The sequence below is a fragment of the Staurois parvus genome, unplaced genomic scaffold (genome assembly GCF_062004578.1).
Source record: "Staurois parvus isolate SC_StPar_1 unplaced genomic scaffold, SC_StPar_1.0 ptg000575l, whole genome shotgun sequence".
NCBI lineage: Eukaryota > Metazoa > Chordata > Amphibia > Anura > Ranidae > Staurois > Staurois parvus.
The window spans coordinates 2436549-2453583 of NW_028318371.1; the positions used below are offsets into that span (position 1 = coordinate 2436549).

At 42.0% G+C, this 17035-nt stretch overlaps 1 pseudogene; it reads left to right on the forward strand.

Annotated features, from left to right (window-relative positions):
- Window positions 1–12328: 12328 nt before the first annotated feature.
- On the forward strand, window positions 12329–15514 carry LOC149450325 (forkhead activin signal transducer 3-like; annotated as a pseudogene).
- The last annotated feature ends 1521 nt before the right edge of the window (window positions 15515–17035 follow it).

Here is a 17035-nt window from a genome sequence, read left to right on the forward strand (position 1 = left end):
GTGCAATTTGCATGACATGCGACTTGAAAATCATATGCCAAGTCGCACCCTATTGTCTGCAATTGGAAAGGTCATATCCGTGCGATTCCGACTTGGTCGTAGCCGCACCGATTTCTATAGTAGTACATGCATTACTGTTGGTGCGATTTGTATAGATATCTGTGCCCGATGTCTTGCAAATCGCACCAGAAATAGGCGGTTCACCTGACTTTGAAATCGTGCGACTTCACTGTAAGTCGCACGATTTCAAAGCCAGGCTTGATGTGACCGGGGGCTTAACGTGTGCGATTTGCTGCGGCGCGATTTCCAAAGTAGTTTATCGCATGACTTTTTCTGCCGTTGTGTTGTGATTTCACCTACATAGAATAGAATGGAAATCGCACTGCAAAAGGCAAGCAATCGTTTAAAATCTTCACAAGTCACAATAATGTCTTCAGAAATCACACACAAATTGCATGATTTCAAATCGCAGAGGTGTGACTGAAAATCACTAATGACTGAAAGGAAAGCCTGCCTGGCTGGTATGGTCAGAAATATTTATCTCAATAAATAGGTGCAGGTACCCCCCCCCCCCACTTCCTTTCACATCACTCCTTGTCTCCGCCCCCTACCCACCTCCAAGCACCATCTATATTTTTACCGGTAACAAGAAAAGCAGTAAAATAGATCCACTTAGCCAGGAACAATAGATCTCCCCATCAACAATAGACCCCCCAGCAACAACAGATCTCCTAAAACAAAATACCCCTTCCCCCAACAACAATCAATCCCCGGCAACAATAGATCCCCAACAACAAATACCCCCTGCCTCAGCAACAATAGATCCGAAACAACAAATACCCCCTGCCTCAGCAACAATAGATCCCCAACAACAAATGCCCCCTGCCTCAGCAACAATAGACCTCATACAGCAACAATAGATCCCCAACAACAAATACCCCCGGCCTCATCAACAATAGATCCCAAACAACAAATACCCCCGGCCTCAGCAACAATAGATCCCCAGCAACAAATACCCCAGGCCTCAGCAACAATAGATCCCCAACAACAAATACCCCCTGCGTCAGCAACAATAGATCCCAAACAACAAATACCCCAGCCTCAGCAACAATAGATCCCCAACAACAAATACCCCCTGCCTCAGCAACAATAGATTCCCAGCAACAAATACCCCCTGCCTCAGCAACAATAGATCCCCAACAACAAATACCCCCTGCCTCAGCAACAATAGACCTCATACAGCAACAATAGATCACCTGCAACAAAATACACCCTCCCACCAGAAGCAATAGATCTTCCACAAGAAAATACCCCCCTCCCCCAGAAACAGTAGACCTCCCATGACAATAATTTATTAACCGCCTCCCGCCCGCCATACAGTCCAATGACGGGCACAAGGTGGTTCTCTCGTTCTGGGAGGATGTCATATGACGTTCTCCCATTCTAACCACGCATGCACGGCTCAGGGAGTGTGCAGCACGGCGTTCAGCGGTGTGCTGTGTCCCTCAGACACAGCGCATCACCGATCAACGGAAAGAACCGATGATGTCGGCTCGGTCATGTGATCAGCTGTGTCCAATCACAGCTGATCTCATGTAAATAGGGAAAAGCCGGTTATCGGCATTTCTCTCCTCACGAGCTGTCACACTGACAGAGGAGAGGAGAGCCGGTAATCGGCATTCCGCGGAGGGGACATGTACACTGATCATCAGAGTACTGATGATCAGTGTGCCCTGATGATCTGTGTAGCCCCAGCAGTGCCACCTGTCAGTGTCCATCAGTGCCACATCAGTGTCACATTTCAGTGCCTACCAGTGCATATCAATGCCACATAACAGTGCCCATCTGAGCTGCCTTTCAGTGTCACCTATCAGTGCCACCTATCAATGCCAGTCAGTGCCACCTATCAGTGCCAGTCAGTGCCACTTATCAGTGCCAGTCAGTGCCGCCTATCAGTGTGCATCAGTGCGGCCGATCAGTGCCCGTCTGTGCTGCCTATAAGTGCCACCTAACAGTGCCAGTCAGTGCTGCCTATCAGTGCCCATCAGTGTTGTCTGTCAATGCCCATCAGTGCCACCTACTAGTGCCTCCCCATCAGTGCCACCTATCAGTGTCCACCAGTGCAGCCTATCGGTGCCCATCACTGCAGCCTCCTTAGCGCACATCAGTGAAGGAGAAAAATCACTTATTTCCAAAACTGTATAACAAAAACTAAGAAATAAAACTTTTTTTTCAAAATTTTTTAGTGGTTTTTGGTTTGTTTAAGAATAAATAAAAACCCCAGAGGTGATTAAATGCCACCAAAATAAAGCTCTGTCACAAAAAAAACGATAAAAATTTCATATGGGTACAGTGTTGCATGACTGCGCAATTGTCATTCAAAGTGTGACAGCGCTGAAAGCTGGAAATTGGCCTGGGCAGGAGGGGGGTATAAGTGCCCTGTAGGCGAGGGGGTAATTGATGTATTTTACTAAAAAACACAGATTGTCAAAAACTGAGCCCTTTTATTCTATTTTTAACCTCTCCTCACATGTTAACCCCCCATCTTCATGTCTCCTTTGATTCCTGTAGTTGCCCCATGCTCTCGGGTCTCAGTTTCCACACAAATCCCATCCGATCTTGAACACTGACTCAGGACGACATGCTTTGAGAAACCCACCTGGACTATCTACAGCCATCTCACCCTGCTAGCAATTCCTGACCTGTCCTCAATCATGCAGAAGTGGCTGATGGACATTATGGACCTGGACACTGATGATTGGAGGGACATGTGGGACCTTCCTTCCATGCATTTAGTCTCCATAAAGGATGAACTTATCCAATATAAAATGATACTTAGAGCTGATGACACCTTATACACGCTTCACGTGAGGCTTCCCTCAATCTCTTGGCCTGGGTGCTCTACAACTACTCACTGGGGGATTCTCACACACGTCTTCTGGTCCTGCCTGGCTGTCATGCAATACTGGCAGGACGTCATAAATGTTGTTGATGGGATAACTCATAACTGCTTTTCTCCCTCTCTATGGATCTGCCTGGTTGAGGACTTGGTCCCTACCACCACAGGGCGAATGCTGATTGGATTGCCAGAAAAGCAATGACCTTGTTGTGAAAGAAGCCATCACCTCACCCCTTGTCTTAATGGAAACAATTAGTGAACACTGACCTACCTCTCTACAAGGATACTTACCTAAACAGAGGCTGTCCTAGGAAATGTGAAAAAGTTTCATCAAAATATATGTTGAAGAAATTCAAGTTCAAAATTTCTTTTGCTTTTAACAGTTGATTTTGGAATGAATACATTTTCCTGAACAAAAAACCACATACACTGTTAGAAATTAGTGTTTTTTTATTTTAGAAACATTTTCCATTCTGCTCCTTTCAATGTTGTAGTCACTGCAGCCAAAAACAAATGTTGCTTTCACCCCACTAAAACTAGCCATAGATGGGTAGAATTTAAATGACAATTCTTAGGAAAAGAAGGTTCTAAAGTTCATTTGTTTTTCTAATCATTAGTGGGGACAAATTGCTGTTCATTTTTGACCGCAGTGACGAGAAAATTCGAAGGAGCGGGATGGAAATTTTTCTTCTACAAACAAATTCCTAACGCCTAGTATACATGATGAGAAAATCAGACAAACAAAGACCAACGATCGTCCGACAATCTGATCATTAGTACTCAGCTTTCGAGAGCCGATCACGACAGCTCATGCAAAATTATTTGAAGGGAAGAACACAAAAATATTTTATTGTAAGATAACAGAACAAATTATTTTTGTTTAATCAGTACAGTATTCATCCTGGAGTGACCGAGAATGCACATGATTGGAAACCTGAAAACAAACCAGGAGGAAAAAGGGCAACAAAAACAATCTTCGTATATTTATTTATTTCAGGTACTTATATATCGCCGTCATTTTACACAGCGCTTTACATATATATTGTACATTCACATCAGTCCCTAACCCTCACCCTAACAATCTAAGGTCCATAATGTCCATTCATACATACACATACTATGGCCCATTTAGACAGGAGTCAATTCATCTACCAGCATGTCTTTGGAGTGTGGGAGGAAACTGGAGTGTGGGAGGAAACTGGAGTACCCGGAGGAAACCCACGCAGGCACAGGGAGAACATGCAAACTCCAGGCAGGTGGTGCCATGGTTCAGATTTGAACCAACGACCCGAGTACTGCCAGGCAGAAGTGCTAACCATTTAGCCACTGTGCTGCCCGATATAATGAAAATGCCCCTTCATACGAAAAAAAAGCCCATCATTTCAGGATGTGAGCAGAACGAATCTACATGCACACGCCGCAATGCACAAATATGCTGTGACACTCTGAACGGGTATAGCCGAAGGTGTAGCAAACAGAGGAGGTCACAAGTACATGATATCCCTTCTGATTACACACGGGTACATGACTACGCACATGGGAAGTTGTACTGGGTTCAAAGAGAATTTCCGTATGCTTAGTAGCACTCTCGTATTCGATATAAGAGTAGCATGCAAAACACCACGAACGATCGCTCGTCTGATTTTCTCATGGTGTGTACTAGGCATAACACTGTGTGTGGTTTGTATTCAGTAAAGTTCATTCCTTTTGAACCGCTTGCCCACCGCCCTATAGCAGAAATACTGCCACAGGGCGTCAGGGCTGCGCAAAATCACGCATACTTACATGATTTTGCAATTCTGGGTAGTATTGCTGGCCTCAGCTGTCGATCACCGAGTCCCGGCGATCACCTAGTATCACTGACTGGGGAGAGGTCTGTATGCAAACAATATAGATCTCTCCCCTGTCAGCTCCTGCACACTGCTTTGTATTGCAAGACCAGAGCCATAGAAAGCAATGTGCTGACACAAGCACACACTGTGCACAGTTAACCCTTTGATTGCCCCAGATGTTAACCCCTTCCTGCCCAGTGCCATTAGTACAGTGTCAGTACTTTTTATTAACACTGATCACTGTATTGGTGTCACTGGGGATGTCAGTGGCAGTTAGTCAGTTCCCCCCCCCCCCCCAGTGTCAGAATGCCCGTCGCAGTCCCGCTATAAGTCGCTGATCGCTGCCATTACTAGTAGAAAAAACAAAATATCAGTATCCATACCTCCATTGTAAATGCTATAACTTTCATGTAAACCAATTAATTTACATGTATTGGCATTTTTTTTAAAAAAAGACATGGAGCAGAATACATTTTGGCCTAAATTTTTTGGCAAAAAGTGATTTTTTTTTAAATTTTTCTACTGGACATGTTTAATAGCAAAAAGTCAAAAATATTGTTTTTCTTTCAAAAATGGTCTTTTTTTTATTACAGCGCAAAAAATAAAAACTGCAGAGGCGAACAAATACCCCCAAAAGAAAGCTTCATTTGTAGGAAAAAAGACATACATTTCATCTGGGTGCAGCGTTGCATGACCGTGCAATTGTCAGTTAAAGTAACGCAGCGCCGTATCGCAAAAAAAAGCCTTGTCGGGGGGGGGGGGTTGATCCTCTGGAGGGCGAGGGGTTAAAATCAAGCAGACTAATTTACTCCTGCCTGACTTTTCCATGGTTCCACCATCCCCCCCTTTTTTTTTCCTCTGTCTCTTTCCCTTTCTCTCTCCTCCTCTTTCTCTCCTGTGCTTTCTGATTTATTGCTCTTTCCTATCTTTGTCTCTTTTTTTCAAACTACAGGGGGGTTGTGACATTTGTGTGCACTGAGTTGTCCTGTACACTGCCTTGGGATTGCATTTTTCCCTGTACTATTCTGGAATTTACACATTCTTGTATCGCTTTTGATACCTTTCTTCTGTATTTTGTTTATATGGATACATGATACGTGTCTTCTGCTGTTCTGTTGTTTTAAATAAAAATAGAATTTGAAAAAAAATAAAATCAAGCAAACTAAATCTTTCGAATGACAAACACATTTTCTAACAATTTTCGTACAAAGTTCCTATTCCTAGCCTTCCTATTCCTTCTGTACTGAAATGTATTGTAATTGTATTGTCTCCCTTCTATTGTAAAGTGCTGAGCAAACTGTTGGTGCCAGAAATCCTGTATAATAATAATAGTAATAAAAATGTTGTCTAAAAATTTTTGTTCAGAATTCTATTCATTTATGGTCAGACTAAAAACATTCAGAACACAAACATTTTCGAATTAAGTTTTACATAGAAACATAGAAAAATGACAGCAGAAATAAGTCTGAGCGGTCCATTGAGTCTGCCTGTTCTTTTGTTTTTATTTTAACTTGTTTTTTTATTTGTTTTGTGTTTTTTTTTCTCTCTTCTTTCTTTCTTTTTTTTTTTTAACTTTCTTTGTCTGAGTATAGAGCTATGCTTGTCCTAAGCATGTTTGAAGCCATTTACTTTTGAGGAACTCACTACCTAGAAAAGTGAGGGCAGAAAAGGACTGAGTGGTCAATCAGGTCTGACCAGTTTTTTTTTGTTTGTTTTTTGGGAGGGGGGGGGGTTGTTTTGGTTTTGCCCCAAGCATATTGTTTAAGCCATTTACTGTTGACTGGCTCACTGTCTCTTTTGGGAGTTTCTTTCAAGCATCAACTACCCTTTCAGTAAAATAATACTTTCTAAGGTTAGTTCTGAACTTTCCTCCTCCAGTTGAAGGTCATGTCCCGTGTTCTTGATCTTGGCTTCATATTGAAATCCTGCCCTCTTGAGTCTTATTAACCCCTTTCATGTGTTTAAAGGTGTCAATCATGTCTCCCCTTTCCCTTCTTTCCTCCAGACAGACTGTACATATTAAGTTCCTGAAGTTGCTCTTGATATGTTTTATCTCCCAGACCTTTCACAATTTGTTTTACCCATCTCTGGACTCCTATCTTATCAATATCTTTTTGTAAGTGAGGTCTCCAGAAATGGACACATGGGGGAGGGGGGGGGGGTATTTACTAAAACTGGAGCATCTGAATCTGGTGCAGCTGTGCATGGTAGCCAATCAGCTTCTAACTTCAGCTTGTTCAATTAGGCTGAATTCGCACTTGAGCGTTTTGTAGTTCGAAGCTCCAAAAAAAGCTCAAACTTAAAAAAATCAATTGTTTTCTATGGTGCCTGTCTGAGCAATCAGGTGTGAACAGGCACCATAGAGAACAATTGATTTTTGAAAAGTTTGAGCTTCTTTGGAGCTTCGAGTTTCAAGCCATAAAATGCTCAAGTGTGAATGCAGCCTTAAGCTTAGGCAATAAAACCTGGAAGCGGATTGGTTACAATGCAGAGTTGCACCAGATTTTACATTTAGTAAATAACCCCCAATATTCTGGTGAGGTTCTACAAGTGTATGGCCAGCTTAAGAGTAGATTTCCATTCTTTTGGAAAGAGGTCCTGTGTTGTCTAGATCAGGGGTCTCCAAACTACGACCCTCCAAATGTTGATGTACTACAAGTCCCATCATGCCTCTGCCTCTGGGAGTCTTACTTGTGGCTGTCAGAGTCTTGCAGTTCCTCAACACCTGGAGGGCCATAGTTTGGAGATCCTTGGTCTATAGCAGGGGTCTCCAAATTATGGCCCTCCAGGTGTTGAGGAACTGCAAATCCCATGAGGCCTTGCAAAACTTTGACAGCCACAGGCAAGACTTCCAAAGTCAGAGGCATGATGGAACTTGTAGTACTTCAACACCTGGAGGGCCATAGTTTGGAGACCCTTGGTCTATAGTATAGGAAGTGAAAAGAAATCTTTTCACCATTTTCTACTCTATCCAACTTTTTTAAAAAAGGTTTTACTTTTTATACATTTTTATATAAGGTTTTGGACAAAGTGTGGAAGATCTTCCATTAATGAAGGCAGACAGTAAGACATCTGGACACAGGTTGTACCCCGATTCCACTCCATCCAAAACTCTGCTTGCTCTTCAAACTAAATTCATTTTCCACTTTTACATAAAACAGTTTTGGCCGGAGTTACTTGATTTGGTTTATTAAAGGCAAATAGGCTGTTCACTTTGCAGGATAATATACTCCAAGTGTGATGAGTGAGGTGAACTGGATGGACTTTTGTCTTTTTCAGCCAGACTAAGGCTGGCCATACATTATACAATTTTTTGTTCAATTTCTGCCCAATTTCCTTTGTATTTACCTTCAACTATGTAGTGCAAGGGCTTGCTTAATTGGATACAATTGAAAGTGTTGTTTAGGTTTGACCTCATATTATATAGTTTTTGGTAAGTCTAAACAAAATTCTCAAGAAAATTGTATAATGTATAATGCCTTTGGCTGGCCATATATCATACAATTTTCTTCAGGATTTTGGTTTAGATTTACCAAAAAAACCTAAACACTTTCAATTGTATCCAATTAGGCAGGCCCTTGCACCACATAGTTGATGGTATATCTAAAGGAAATTGTAAGAAAATGGTATTGTGTATACAATATTAGGCTGGCCATACATTTTACAATTTTCTTGAGATTTTTGGTTTAGATTTACCAAAAATAATAAATATAATAGAAGGTCAAACTTAACAACACTTTCAATTGTATCCAATTAGGAAAGCCCTTACACTACATAGTTGCAGGTAAATATAACGGAAATTGGACAGAAAATTTTAAGAACATTTATAGTGTATGGCCAATCTAAGGCTGGCCATACACTATACAATTTTCTTTAGAAAATTGCTTTAGATTTACCAAAAACCATAAAATATGAGGTCAAACATAAACAACACTTTCAGTTGTATCCAATTAGGTGGGCCATTGCACAACACAGTTGAAAGTTAAATCTAAATAAAATTGGGCAGAAAATTGTATAGTGTATGGCCAGCCTTACTATGTAACTATGAATCTCTACGGACTTCGATCAATCAATCATGTGTATGTGATAATACAGTTTATTAAAAATATTATTCTTACACATGGTTGGATTTTTTTTGCAAAGTAAATTTTTACCTCATTCACTAAGTTAAAGTTAAATTCCCTTGCAAAGTGACCAAATGTTTGCCTTCAGCAAGTCAACCCCCACTGCGCCCAGTTCTGGAGACCTCACTTACAAAAAGATACAGATAAGACAGATCGAGTCCAGAGATGTGCAGAAAAAATGGTGAAAGATCTGAAGGACCAAACATATCAGGAGAGACTTCAGGAACTTAATATGTCCTGCCTGGAGGAAATAATGGAAAGGTTGGACATGACTGAAACCTTTAAATCCATGAAGGGGGTGAATAAGGTTCAGGAGGGCAGGAATTTTCAATATGAAGGCAAGATCAAGAACAGGAGGACATGGACTGAAACTAGAGGAGGAAAGTTTCACGTAAACATTAGAAAGTATTATTGTACAGAAAAAGTACAGAACAGACTTCCAGCGGAGGTAGAGATCTATACAATTTGAAAAAAGGAAAACAAAAACTCAAAAAAAACAAAACAATAAATAGAGAGGTGCACACTTGCTAGGTTGCTTTGTCTTTCACTGTTTCTTTGTTTCTACCCTTTCAACTTGTAATAAGTAGGATCAGTGGGGTTTATTGACTAAAGCTGGTTCACTCAGAATCTCCTGCACTTCTGCATAGAAACCAATCAGCTTCCAGGTTTTATTTCTAAAGCTTAATTGAACAAGCTGGGGTTAGAAGGTGATTGGCTGCCATGCACAGATGCACCAACCAGCTGAACCAGCTTTAGTAGATCAACCCCACAGTCAGTATAGCCTAATAATGGTCAATTTTATATCATTCAATTTAATATGTGGCCTTTGTTATTTTCCTTCATTTATATAATAGCACACAACACATTACACCAGGGTTCCTCAACCATGGACCCCCCAGAGGTTGCTAAGGCAGATAAGTTCACTCTGACACCAATGATCTTTTTATCTGTAAGGGGGGGAATTCTTCCCAATGACCACAAGTGTATAGAGCGGGGGTCTCCAAACTATGGCCCTCCAGATGTTGAGGAACTGCGAGTCCCATGAGGCCTTGCAAGACCTGGACAGCCACAGGCAAGATTTCCAGAGGCAGAGGCATGATGGGACTTGTAGTACTTCAACAGCTGGAGAGCCATAGCTTTGAGAACATTCTTCCGACTGACCTAATGTATCATAATTTGTAGATATAGTAATTATTAGCAAGGGTTCCCTGAGACCACAACATTATTTCAAGGGTTCCTCTGCATTGAAAAGGTTCAGAAAGGCTGCATTACTGAACAAAATGTAACTTTTCAGGAGCTGAGCTTCACTTGGAATCTATCCATTAATAATAGATTATATTATCTGAAATGTGGCACCTAATGGTTACAATTGTGCCATGCCAGCAGCTCCAAAATTAATTTCCCCGTATTTATAAACTGACATAAGAATTTTAATATACATTTTGCTTGAGACAGTATATTTATCATTGCTGGGTATATAATTCCATAGATTTTTTCCCTGCCCCGCGTTCTTTCTCCACTGTGTTCACCAATTGCAGATTGTTCTGGGAAATATTGAGCTGCAATACATGTCCTTAATTATAACATATAAGATAGTAAATTCAAAGTATGTCTATCATAGATATAAAATGGCCATTTTGTTACTGGGGTGTCAAATGTTTTGAAAACATTTCTGCTACAAGCAAGAGAAATAAAGTAGCTTCAAAACTGATCCCCATTACCCCTAAACCAATAAGTAATATGGCTTATTTAACTCTCATTAATAATACATATGTAATGTCCATTAAGTGAGAATTATTAATATTAATCAATTATTATGTACATAGTTACATAGTTAGTCTGATTGAAAAAAGACAAAAGTCCATCCAGTTCAATCATTAAAAAAAAACAAAACAAAAACTATGTAGTCATAGTTACCCATTCAGTGTTAATTTAGTTATTAGTAATACACCTCCCATGTTTAAAAGTCTAAAATATTATAAAATAATAAATCAAACAAACAGAAAACAATTGCAAATTTGTGTAAAAAGCCCAATTCTAATTTAATGAATGTACTCCCTAAATTAAAAGATCCTCCAAGAAAGTTACCTTTCCAATTTTAATAAATAAAAGTAATTATCAAATGCAATGTGCTTGTAAATGTGAAATGAATAGTTAAAATGATTTAAAAAATAACATAAAAACAGTTTAATTCAGGATTGAAATCTTTAACAGAGTTTGCTGGATAAAAAGTTTTAAAATAAAGTCAACTTTAAGATTAGGTATGTATGCCAAAAAAAGTCATTCTAAGCTTGGTAACTTTTAAAAATCTAAAGTTAAAACAAATATATAAATATATTTTAATTAGTAACCAATCTAAATTATTCAAGTGATATACAAAATCTGAAACACTATATCCACAAGTATGCACACCATATACAAGGTGAACTAGGTATATGCAAATAATATACATGCCAGCAGCAAAGGATATACACACCAGCAGCAAATAGTCTACACAACATATACATAACAATCATACCACACCACAGCCCTGAAATTTCTATAACCTCCACTGAATGGAGGGATGGGGACCCTCTACAGTAAGCTAGGTGTGCCCTATTCTCCTAAAGGGGACATTTACATCATAAAACCAGGGTGGGGGTCCCAGCCTTATGTATATCTGGCAGCCCCCAGACTTCCAACACACTTGACAAAACATTGAGTTATCCACATCATCCCTGGAATCGCCTCAACATGCCTGTCTCTGACCCCAACAACTTGGACAGAAACCTGCCCGACATCGAGAACTGCCCTGGAGAGGCCAGTGGAGACCCCAAAGCCCCCGACTCAAATGACCAGCACAGCAAGAATAGCAAAAAGAAGAATTATCAAAGATACGCCAAACCACCATACTCCTACATGGCCATGATTGCCATGGTGATCCAGAGCGCCCCAGGCAGAAAGCTCAAGCTTTCCCAGGTAACTAACCCCCATTATGGGTCTTCTTGGGACTTTACTGCAACTAGGGGCAGGGGAAGGGGGTGACATTGAGACCAGCTCAGAATAAGGACCAGTCAGAGGGAAAGTCTTTATTTTCAGAAAAAAATAGTTTAAGGAGAAAATGAATCTCTGGTAGACTTACGAAGGCTGAAAAAAACATACCAATATGTAGTAAAAACAGAAGTAGGGTGAATTTTCTGTTTTTATTACTGATGAGCTTTAAAGGAAACATTTCTGGACAAAAAACATGGAGGCTTTCAACATCAAACCTCCTCAGAAAATTGCTAGTTTCCACCAAAATCAATACAAGCATGTACAAAGAGTTCTGTCTTTACCATGACTTCAATTGCTACATGCCCATATTAGAAAGTATTGTATGATAGATGGGCTCCTGCCATATTCAGAAGGTCTGCAGAGGTGTCCTCCTAAGTGTTTCAGTGCAGGTTTCCTGGAGAGGGTCAAAGTCACAAATGGAGCTAAGTATTACTTATATAATGTGATAGGTATTACGTATCTGGGTTTATGGTTATGCTCATTCACTTATGACTATATTTTTTCCTTGCAGATCCTCCAAGAGCTCAGCAGCATCTTCCCTTTCTTTAAGGGGGATTATCAGGGCTGGAAGGACTCTGTTCGACACAACCTCTCCTCCAATGATTGCTTCAGAAAGGTAAGGACTTGGTGCTCCTGTGATGTGATGGTGGTGGTAGGCTCTTAAGGTTCTAATCCTGCAGAATAGTCCTTGTATTAAAATGTAAATGTGATAATATGAGAGTGTGCTGAGAGCCCTGTTGCCTCTAAACTTCGCACAGTCCCCCCCCCCCACCCCAAGACTCCCTGAGAGCTCTCCTGCCTCAAGAGTGTTGACTTGCCAACCTCCAACAGTGTCCCCCAAGCTCCTAAGGTGAACCCCAGGCTCTACAAAGCTCCCAGTCTCCTGGAGAGACCATCAACTCTCCCATCTACTCCCAACTCCCTCCAAAAGCCTCATCCCCTACAAGGGCATCAGGTCTGCTCTAATCCCCTCCAGAACCCCCAGTCCCCCACAGTGACATCCAGCCCCAGCCAAAGCTTTCCAGCATTTTAATACATATTTTGTATTCAGTAATTTAATTGTGTGACTATAGACTTTTTGTTTCTACTGTTTGGTCATAGAAAATTCTGGAAGAATTTATCAGGCCCTGGTCTCAGTACGGTTGGAAACCCTTGTTGTATGGTAGCTTGGAATATTTTCTGTATCCCGTACTCTGGATTTGTTCCATTTCTGTTGGGGGTCTGTCAGTTGTGTATTTATAACTAATTGTATATTTATGGTTTGATGTATATTGGTAATTGTCTATTTATAGAGCTGTTGAGGAATTTTCTTTTTTTGGCCGTATTTTTACAATTTATGAAGACCTCCAAGCAGGAACGGAACTTCATTTAAAATTGTTCTTTTCGTGTTCAAAAGTCTTTGTTTTTTTAAATTTCAAGGTTTTTTTTTACACTAATGTTTTTATACATCGCTGGAACTTTCTGCTTTAAATGTTTGTGAAACTGAGAACGGCAGCGTTGCGAAATACTGTCAAAAGGGAAAGCAACAATTTTTTCCTGCTCATTATAAATAATCCCGCAGACTCAAGGAGAGTTATATTTTACCCAAACATAAACATCATTTTACTGATTATTTTTTTAAGTTCTCCTACTGTGGGCTGAGCGCCTCCAGCACTGCTGAGTGACACAATGGGAATCTGGTGTCACTGGGTGATGTTTGGGATTGTTTGGAGTCCCATGTGCTACAGACATTGTCCCAGGATGACACACCCAGTATGACCCAGTGAAGGGAGCTTCATTTCCAATGTCTTCAAATACAACTCAGATACCCAAAACAGAGCAACTATTGTATCTACTCCATGGGGGGGATTTACTAAAACTGGTGCACTCAGAATCTGGTGCAGCTGTGCATGGTAGTCAATCAGCTTCTTACCTCTGCTTGCTCAATTAGGCTTTGTCAGTAAAACCTGGAAGCTGATTGGTTTTTATGCAGAAGTGAACTTGATTCTGAACTCTCTAGCCTTAGTAAATAAACCCCGGTATGTGTAGATGTCCACTCTGCTTCATTACTCTACCTTGTGTTTTTACCCTCCCTCATCCTCCCATTACCCAACACTGATTCTACCTATTGCATCAGTATATTCTTCATATGGCCACCCCAGGGCAGGCATTGTCTCCTCCACCCCAGGGCATTGTCTCCTCCACCCCAGGGCATTGTCTCCTCCACCCCAGGGAAATGCCATCACCTCTACTGCAGGTTTGACCCCCTTCCTTTCAGCACAGGGTATTGTCTCTCCCCCCCCCCCCCCAGCGCTGGGCATTGCTCTATCTTCCGGTGCAGGGAATTGCCCCTCCCGCAGCAACCAATTTCTTACTTTTCTCCTGGAATTTGCAGATTGCCAGAAACATCACAGGAGGGGCAGAGACGACACTGCAATAGGTTGATTTTTGTATTTTGTATATTCGTGTATACTTAGATTTATATACAATTTGGATAAAAAAATGAACTCCAGCTAAAATCTTAGCACACACCTGATAGGGGATCCTACCATTTCCCACTCTATAGAAAGCAAACATTTTTAATTTTCTACATATATTATCCATGTAAAATATAACCATTTATGATAATAGGGGCAGATCCGGGGAAATTATTAGTCTGTATTATAAATAGGCCGTAAGGATCGGTTCCCCTGACCCGTAATAGATTTGTGTGAATTTGCTGTGCCGGCCTACGCCTCTAATGTCTTCTCACTCTTTGCAGGTCCTAAAAGATCCGCTAAAGCCGCAGGCTAAGGGCAACTACTGGACGGTGGATGTGAGCCGAATTCCTGAGGATGCCATGAAGCTGCAGCATATGAGAGGCACCCGGCAAGAAGCCTACCCTCCTGACCTGGCTCCTTATATCCTGCATGGACAGCCCTACAGATCTGTAGACTTTTACCACCCCCATCTTTCAAACGAAACTACTGTGGTCAGATCAGATACAGAGGCTGGTCCCTCAGTACAAACCCAACCCCCAAATATAGATCCTGCTGCAACATTCCCAAACATCTTATGGAACCTTCCCACATCTTATTCACAATATGTGCCCCCTAATGTTGTGGCCCCTCCCAGCATACACCCTCTCCTGCTTTACCCCAACTTCCCCTTTTCTTCTCAGTGCAACTACATACCTTCCCCATACTCAAGCTCCACCTATGCGGAGCGGAGGGATGTTTACACTCCCAGTCAAATGCCCCCAATGCCTCCCCCACCCACACCCTCTGAAGCCAGAATCTGCTCTTCAGATTTCCCTCCCATTAGAATGGCCTTTAATATTCCCGAGTATCCACAACATGGGGGCTACATGAATATACAAAATGTCTATGGCCAGCAATTTACTCAGGGTGGGGTGTACCCAGGGTACAGACCCAATGGTTTCTGATTGGCCAGTTGCTGAGACAAGGCTGGTCTTGGGTTGGTCACTTTTGCCTCCAGGACTATCTGCGCTTCAAGTCTTACCCAGTGATGTTGGCACCCAACGTTGCACATGGCCCAGCGGAGGTGGCAGTCCAAAGGCATTAGTCAACAATGTATATATCAGTCATTTTATGTCTTGTCTGTCTTTTTTTACTTCAAATAAATTTGAATTTGTTTTTTAATCTCAAGTGATATCAATGTTTTTTTTAAATAACAAACATGTCATACTTACCTTCTGTGTGCAGTGGTTTTGCACAGAGCAGCTCAGGATCCTCTTCTTCTTGGGTCCCCCACCAGTTCTCCTGGCTGCTCCCCCTTGACCAGTGCCCCCAATAGTAAGCCTCTTTCTATGGGGGCACTGGTGCGTGCTCACTCCTGAGCCCTGCTCTGTGCATTCATAAGACACATAGAGCCGTGGCTCGGTCCAGCTCCTCGCTCTCTCCACATTGGCTCACTGGCTGTGATTGATAGCAGTGGGAGCCAATGGCTCCAGCTGCTGTGTTTCAGCCAATGAGAAGAGAGACCTGGGACAGCCAAGGCACCCGTGCATATCGCCGGATCAAGAGGGGGCTCAGGTGAGTATTGGAGGGGGGGCTGAGGGGGGAGCAGCACACAGAAGGCTTTTTACCTTCAAGCATAGAATGCATAAAGGTGCAAATCCTTCAGCCTTTACAACCACTTTAACTTTATCATCAGTGTTGTAATTCTCTAGTTATATAATCTGTAAAAAGTACTTTGGAAGATAAGATCGGTACTTTATTGTCATTGCAACGGAAATCACAATGATATTCTATAAAAAAAACTCCACACACATATGTGAACATATAACATTCTCAACATACACACATGTGAACATTGCCCCCCTCCCCCCCCCCCGATATAAAAGCCTAAAAGACACCCCGACCACAACATCAAGCCAAGTCACTTGGAGCGATAATATTACTCAGAATGACCATTTAGGGCCTTGATAGCTCTTGGAAAGAAATAAACCTTCCTCGAGTCGTTCTGTCCTCACCTTTTACTTTTCTGAACCTCCTGCCAGATGGTTTCCAGGTTTAGTTTATATTTACTAAAATAATTGCATTTCCATGTTGTGTGTACTGTGGGAGACCAGATATAGTGAATGCAGAGTCCGGGGAGAGCGGATATAGTGAATGCGGGGTCAAGGGAGAGCTGATATAGTGAATGCAGGGTCCGGGGAGAGCAGATATAGTGAATGCAGGGTCCGGGGAGACCAGATATAGTGAATGCGGGGTCCGGGGGGACCAGATATAGTGAATGCGGGGTTCGGGGAGACCAGATATAGTGAATGCGGGGTTCGGGGAGAGCAGATATAGTGAATGCGGGGTCCGGGGAGAGCGGATATAGTGAATGCAGGGTCTGGGGAGAGCGGATATAGTGAATGCGGGGTCTGGGGAGAGCAGATATAGTGAATGCAGGGTCCGGGGAGAGCGGATATAGTGAATGCAGGGTCCGGGAAGAGCGGATATAGTGAATGCAGGGTCCGGGGAGAGCGGATATACTGAATGCGGGGTGCAGGGAGAGCAGATATAGTGAATGCGGGGTCCGGGGAGAGCGGATATAGTGAATGCGGGGTCCGGGGAGAGCGGATATAGTGAATGCGGGGTCCGGGGAGAGCAGATATAGTGAATGCGGGGTCCGGGGAGACAAGATATAGTGAATGCAGGGTCTGGGGAGAGCGGATATAG